We start from the raw sequence: 6945 nt of genomic DNA, 5'->3' as shown, positions 1-6945 counted from the left end.
GTACAATATTTAGTATAAAATTTTGCTGGTTAGTCTATAACATATATAGTACTTTAAAAAAAGAATGCTGTTTTTTATTTTAAATTATTTTTGTTTATGTTGCCCATTTAAAAGCAAAATTTTCAGGTAGTTGGTGTACATTTATATTTTCCCATATTGGACAATGTTACTTTTTTTTCTGCTAAAAATTTACTGTCCGTTGACTTTTCTTATTGAAATAGAAGCATAAAGGACATTACAGACTTAGAAGAAAGGAAAGTCACTAGGTTATTTGGTTTGAAACTTGAATAGAACCTTGGTCTGCTCATCTCTCAGAAATATCATGGTTATACTGTGAATGCTTGGTGACTTCTTGTGCTTCTGTATCTGGAAGCTCATAACATGTTGCGAGAAACATGTTATTTAAATGTTGAATGCTAGGTTTGTCTCTTTTTCTTGAGTGTTTAATAGAGGAGGAGAAAACTCTTTGTTTAAATATAGATTTATTATTTTCTGTGAAAAAACAACGTGTTTATTTTTTTAAAATTTGAATTTCTAGATTAACATTGGTTAGTAATATAATATAGGTTTCAAGTATACGTTTCTATAATACATCATCTGTATATTTTGTGTTCACCACTCAAAGTCAAGTCTCCTTTCATCACCACATATATTCCCTTTACCATATTCTACCTCCCCCCACCTACCTTTCTCTTTGGTAATCACCATACTGTTGTCTGTGACCATGGATTTTATTTTTTTATTTATAATTTTTTTTGCTTAACACATTAAGAGCCCAGTCAGTCACCGGTGGCTGACATACTTTCTGTCTGGAAGACAAAACAGGCTGGGCGCTTAATATGTTAATCCCTTTACCTTTTTCACCCAGACCCTCTATCCCCTCCCACTGACAACTATCAGTTAGTTCTCTGTATCTGTGATTCTGCTTCTATTTTGTTTGGTAGTTTATTTTGTTCATTAGATTCCACATGTAAGTGAAATCATATGGCACTTGTCTTTCTCTGACTGGCTTGTTTCACTTAGCATAATACTCTCCAGATCCAGCCATACACAAGGTAAGATTTCCTTCTTTATTAAAAGTTGAGTATTATTTCATTGTGTGAATGTATCATATCTTTTTTACCCACTTATCTACTGATGGGCATTTGGGCTGCTTCCAAATTTTGGCTATAATAAACAAAGCTGCAATGAACATAGGAGTGAACTCAAGGGGAAAATGGGAGACTACTAATTTCTTCTTTGCTGACGCTGAAGGTATCAAGAGACTATTAGATGACTGTGCAGGTCTTTCCAGGTAGATGGAACAGAGCCACTTCATTTGCTGAGAAATGTTGACATTGAAGATAGTCTTTCTTAAGGTTTGGCTATATCCTCTATTACTTCCTCAGAGATTGAGGATCCAAGAAAATTAGAGTACTTGCTAGGCAAGAAGGGCTTTGTGAATACTAAACTTGGCTAATTGATTCTGAGACAAGGTCAGATACAACAGGATGCTTTGGTATTTTTGTTCTGTGGTTTAGGGATTTATTTCCCACTTTGTGGAGTCCAATTTTTTTTCTAGTAACATTAATACTGTAGAAGTTCTCTGAAAGTCAAAATCTGTGAATGAAGTAGCTATTAATAGCAAAGAAGGAATGATCTCGGGGAAAACAAAAGAATATTCAAGGTTTGTTGTCAGGGACATTTCCTTTAATGGATTCTGTGATACTACTGTATACAGTGACTTGTAATCTTCATGCACTTTAGTGTGTTTGGAGTAAAGTCAGGATCAGGAATAGGAGTGATATATTTTAAGGTAGCAAATAAGCTGGGGATCGATGATGCCTCATCTTTAGAGATCCAATGAGTCATGAAGGTGGTTAATGAAACAGAATGGATTGCGTAGTTTTGTTGACTAAGTCATTTCAATGACTTCATTGTTGTGACTGGGATATCCCTTAACTATATAAGTTGTCTTTGAGATTTTTGAAGTAATCTCCAACCTTCATTCTGATATCCTAAGATTTGAATAAGAAACTTAGAGGGAGCATGCTATTGAAAAACTTGAATTAGCTCTGGAAGTAGTGTAGAAACATCATATTCCATAGGCTAGTGGAATTGTACAGCCAACACTGGAAGATCCCACAGTTGCTTATCTTGCTTCTGAATGGCTCATAGTCACCAAAGAAGCATCCAAGTGAAATAGTGTGTCAGAGGGTATGGCACAAAGAGATGCTTTTGACCACTAAGAGCATCTGATTTAAAAGTAGTTTCAGCTACAGTGGTGAAAAAGCCTCTTTTGAGCCTCCTTGGGCCATAACACTTAAGATTTAAAAGAAGAACACAGCATTTATTATTGCTGTATAGTGATCCCTTATTTTTATGTAGTCCTTAGTATGTATATAGTATTCTCATGTATATCATATCACTGCCACCTCCAATAAATAGGATGGAAAGGAGGACAATTATCCTAATCCCCAATATAGAGTTGCCAAAACGGATTCAAAATGGCTTGCCCTATCTGGTTTGGTTCAGTGGATAGGGTGTCAGCCTATGGACTGAAGGGTTACAGGTTCGATTTTGGTCAAGGATGTATGCTCAGGTTATGGGCTCAGTCTCCAGTGGGGGGCGTGCAGGAGACAGCCAATCAATGATTCTCTCTCATCATTGATGTTTCTATCTCTTCCTTCCTCTCTGAAATCAATTTAAAAAAAGTATTAAAAAACCCTAAAAAACCAAAGTGGCAAAGTAAATGCCCAAGGGCACAGAAGTATCTGATCCAAATCCAGTCTCTGACTTCAAATTGGAAGGTAGAGATTTCAATGGAAAAGTTGTGGGTTTTGGAGTTAGAATGTGTAAATCCAGTTTTCACTTAGGTTAGTTATGTGGTTTTGAGTTATTTAGCTGATCTAAGCCTCAGTTTCTTAAAATAGGAAGCAGGAACATAACACCTTGCAGAGAGAGATAATATTTTGAATATTAATGGATATGACGCACTTTGGAAGTTGCCTGGCACACAAATCTTTTATTCTACTGCACCTTTTTGTTTCTTTGTTTTTCCTTCCTGTGACCTTTCTTATCCTTCCCCTTCTGTTTTCTTCCCTGTGTCCTTCTCTTCATCTTTTGTCTTTTTGCTTGTCTCCTTACTGTCCTTTCATTCCTTCCTTTGCTCTGCTTTGTTATACTTCTCTATCACCTTTTGCATCTAGAACAGCGGTCAGCAAACCGAGGCTCACAAGCCACATGCAGCTCTTCCACAAAATACCACGTGAAGGTGCACACGTACAGTGCGATTGAAACTTCATGACCCATGCTCAGAGGTCAGTTTTCAGCCTGGGCAAGTCTATTTTGAAGAAGTGGTTCTAACGCCGAGCCACACTCAAGGGGCCAAAGAGCCACATGTGGCTCTTGAGCCGCTGTTTGCCAACCACTAATCCAGACCAACAGTGGATCTCCTAGTTAGTGGTCCCTGGAGTTACTAAAAGTATTCCTTTAAGTAACAGCCCATACCTAGCCTTCAGTTTAGAGTTGGAGTCTGGAAATTCAAGTAATAACTCTCACAGGACCAGAAAGGCTCTGAGGGTGGGATAACCCAAGTTTACTGTTGAAATGAGCAGGTATGCTCTACCAAAAAAATAAAACATAAAAAAAGTATTACAAATCTAGGTCTTTCAAGAAAAGAAAAGTGGATTTATTTGGGGGGGCAAAATAAATTATACTTTTAAAAAAAGTATTTTGATTTATTTCAGAGAGGACAGGAGAGGGAGAAAGATATACCGTGTTTCCCCGAAAATAAGACATCCTCCAAAAATAAGACCTAGCGCAACTTTGGGAGAAAAAAGTAATATAAGACACTGTCTTATTTTCGGAGAAACAGGGTAGAAACATCGATGATAAGAGAGTCATTTATTGGCTGTCTCCTGCATGCCCATACTGGGATGGAGCCTGCAACCTGGCCATGTGCCCTGACCAAGAATTGAACCGTTCATAGGCTGATGCTCAACCACTGAACCACATCGCTGGCTGGGCAAATTCTGTGTATTCAAATTTAATGTATCGTAAGGCTTCCATTTCTTCCCTCCATCTCCAAGACTTTATTTATTTTTAATATTTTTATTGATTTCAAAGAAGAAAGGAAAGAGAGAAAGAGATATAAACATCAATGATGAGAGAGAATCATTGATCTGCTGCTTCCTGCACTCCCCACACTGGGGAGCCCGCAACTTGGCCTTGACCGAAAATCAAACCATGACCTCCTGGTTCATTGAGCAACACTGGCTGGGAATCCCCCAAACTTTAAAATGCAGCAGCTGCCATGGAGTCTATAAGGCTTTTCAAGATTTAGGGTCTGCTAACCTCTGTCTTCAGCTCCATCTGCTGTTCCCCAACTTGCACTATGTTTAGTAGGACTAACCTTCTTGTGGCTTCCAAACATACCATGATGCCCTTTAATGTTTTTGTGACCATTAAAAAGGTCCTTTGTAAATCCTATAATGCCCTTTCTCCTTTTCTGGCTGGCTAACTTCAACTTTAAAAACACATTGTGACATGACCTTATCCAAAAAGATCTTACCAACATCCTCCCCCAAATTTCGTTAAGATACTGATTTTGTCTTACATGTGGTTTTGTTATTGCATTTACTTCACTATATTATAATTTTTATTTTTTACCTTTCTGTATACCCTGCTGAACTACTAGACTGAGTTCCTTGGCAGCAGTTTATTCATATTATCTTCTACTTCTAGCTCAGGAATCTGGAAGTAGGCATTCACCAAATCCTTGTTAAATGAATAAGTGAATAAATGAATGAAAGAATAGAAAAAGATGCAATATGTGAAAACATTTTGTATCACAGTGTAATACAAATAACTAAGTCCTCTTAGTTATTATTGACCTTATTATAATTTTCATAATTTTTTGAAAGTTAAAAGTAACTTACTAGAGAAAAACTTCAAAATTTTAGATTAAGAGGGATACTTAACAACATGATTATGTCCATAATTGGAAATTATCTGAGGAAAATAAAAAATACTAAAAATGTGAATTGCTAAAATATGTAGAACTACGGTACCTTTTATTTTAATAGATAGTGCATGTATACAATATAAAATTTACAAGGTACTGAAAAGGACATAATATAAAATACACAAGTTCATTTTTCATTTCCTCACCCTGGTTGCCCAATTTCCCAATTTCTTTCCCTTATTGTTACCATACTAATTAGATGCCTTCTATGCTTATAAGACAAAGGCGTACATGTATAAGGATGCTGCCTTTTGAAAGAGAAAAGAAAAAAGGCTGTTTTCAAGTAGTTCATGGTGAAATAAAATAGTATGAGAGATAAAAACATAGTTCTCAAGTTTTTATTTTGAGAGGTTGTTTTCTAGTTTGAGGAAATTACCATATTGAACTTTGTTTTCAGATCCTGTTGATTAGCAGCATTGTGAAATGTCTCTACCTGTCCCTTTTGATTTGGTCTCCTCTCTTTCTCTAATACATGTTTTACCCCTTCACATCCTGCCCTTGATTTGCACGCAGCTGCGCTGGCACTTTTAATAAGGATACTTATCCACTTGAAGAAGGGATCAGACTTGCTCCCCTCACTTCATTCCTCGCCAGCATATGAAGAGTACAGATGATGGAGGCTGTTTGTGTTTTCTGGAAACAAAAATCTCCAGATACTAGCACCATGATTTGGCAATTGCTTCCCTCATCTCCTCTAAGTGCAGTCCTTGCAAAGTCTTCATTGGATAATTCTATTCCTGCTATCTTGGCAGTTTGACATTATGAACCAGTGTAACCTGTTCAATGACACATGAAATAAAGTCTGAACTTGCCTTCAGGAAGATGTTTTAAGTTTGTTTACTCTATCCCTGTGGCAGAGCATTGATACCAAGAGTTAAAGAGCTCTATTATTTTTAATCATAAACCAGTTTTTTTTATTTATTTTAAACTCTAAAAACAGACATTCTTTCATTTCAGGCTTATAAAGGTAATACCTTTACGGAAAATATAAACTTTGAGTAGAAATCACAACAATAATCATTAAATTCATCAACATACTTGGATAAGTATTTCACTAAAAATTATTTACCAAAACCTAGCCACAACTTAATATGGCTGGACAATATTCTATTAAATTCATATATCGTATTGTTTTTCTTAGTCTTTAAAAATGTTTTCATTTCTTGGTTACTGCTTTGAGACACCTATATTTACAGGAAGCAACTTGGGAAATTTGAGCCCTATTTATTTTTAACATCTATAAGAACACAATGCTGAACAGATAGATTAGAGATACTTAGGTGTTTACCTGAAACAGGCTAGTATTCCCTTGGAAGGTAAGTGGTGAAATTGGATAATAGAATAATTTTCCAATCACAGCAGTTGTGTCTGATATGCCACAAAGAATTGTGTCTCGTGCTTGCTTCGGCAGCACATATAACTAAAATTGGAATGATACAGAGAAGATTAGCATGGCCCCTGCGGAAGGATGACACGCAAATTTGTGAAGCGTTCCATATTTTTTCAAAAGACATTGGGTAACAGATTGGATAAGAAAACAAGACCCATATATATCTGTTGCCTAAAAAAACCCACTTCAGAAAAAAAGACACACACAGACTGAGGATGAAGGGAAGGAAAAAGGTTTTCCAGGCGAATGGAAATGAAGAAAAAAGCTAGGGTAGCAATACTTACCGTATTTTTCGGACTATAAGATGCACTTTTTTCCCCCCAGAAGTGGGGGGAAAAAAGTCCCTGAGTCTTATGGTCCAAATATAGCCTACACATATACTTTAAAAAAAAAAGTTTTTTTACTTGCCCGGCTCTGTGTGGTCTCTGTGTGCTTGCCCGGCTCTAAAATGGTTCTAAATGCTGCTGTTTACAGGGTTGATTACATGTGTTTATGACTGTGATGTTGGGTTTTAATGCACATAAAATATTTTAGGACACTATTTGTTTCA

At 36.4% G+C, this 6945-nt stretch overlaps 1 non-coding gene across 1 annotated transcript; it reads left to right on the top strand.

Annotated features, from left to right (window-relative positions):
• Positions 1 to 6400: 6400 nt before the first annotated feature.
• LOC118730944 lies at positions 6401 to 6508 on the top strand. The gene has a single exon (XR_004991671.1). It is a non-coding gene; the product is annotated as a U6 spliceosomal RNA (small nuclear RNA).
• The last annotated feature ends 437 nt before the right edge of the window (positions 6509 to 6945 follow it).

Source organism: Pipistrellus kuhlii, unplaced genomic scaffold (genome assembly GCF_014108245.1).
Source record: "Pipistrellus kuhlii isolate mPipKuh1 unplaced genomic scaffold, mPipKuh1.p scaffold_m20_p_3, whole genome shotgun sequence".
Taxonomy (NCBI): domain Eukaryota; kingdom Metazoa; phylum Chordata; class Mammalia; order Chiroptera; family Vespertilionidae; genus Pipistrellus; species Pipistrellus kuhlii.
The sequence above is the reverse complement of the archived record's forward strand: the minus strand, read 5'-3'. Positions and strand labels throughout refer to the sequence as shown.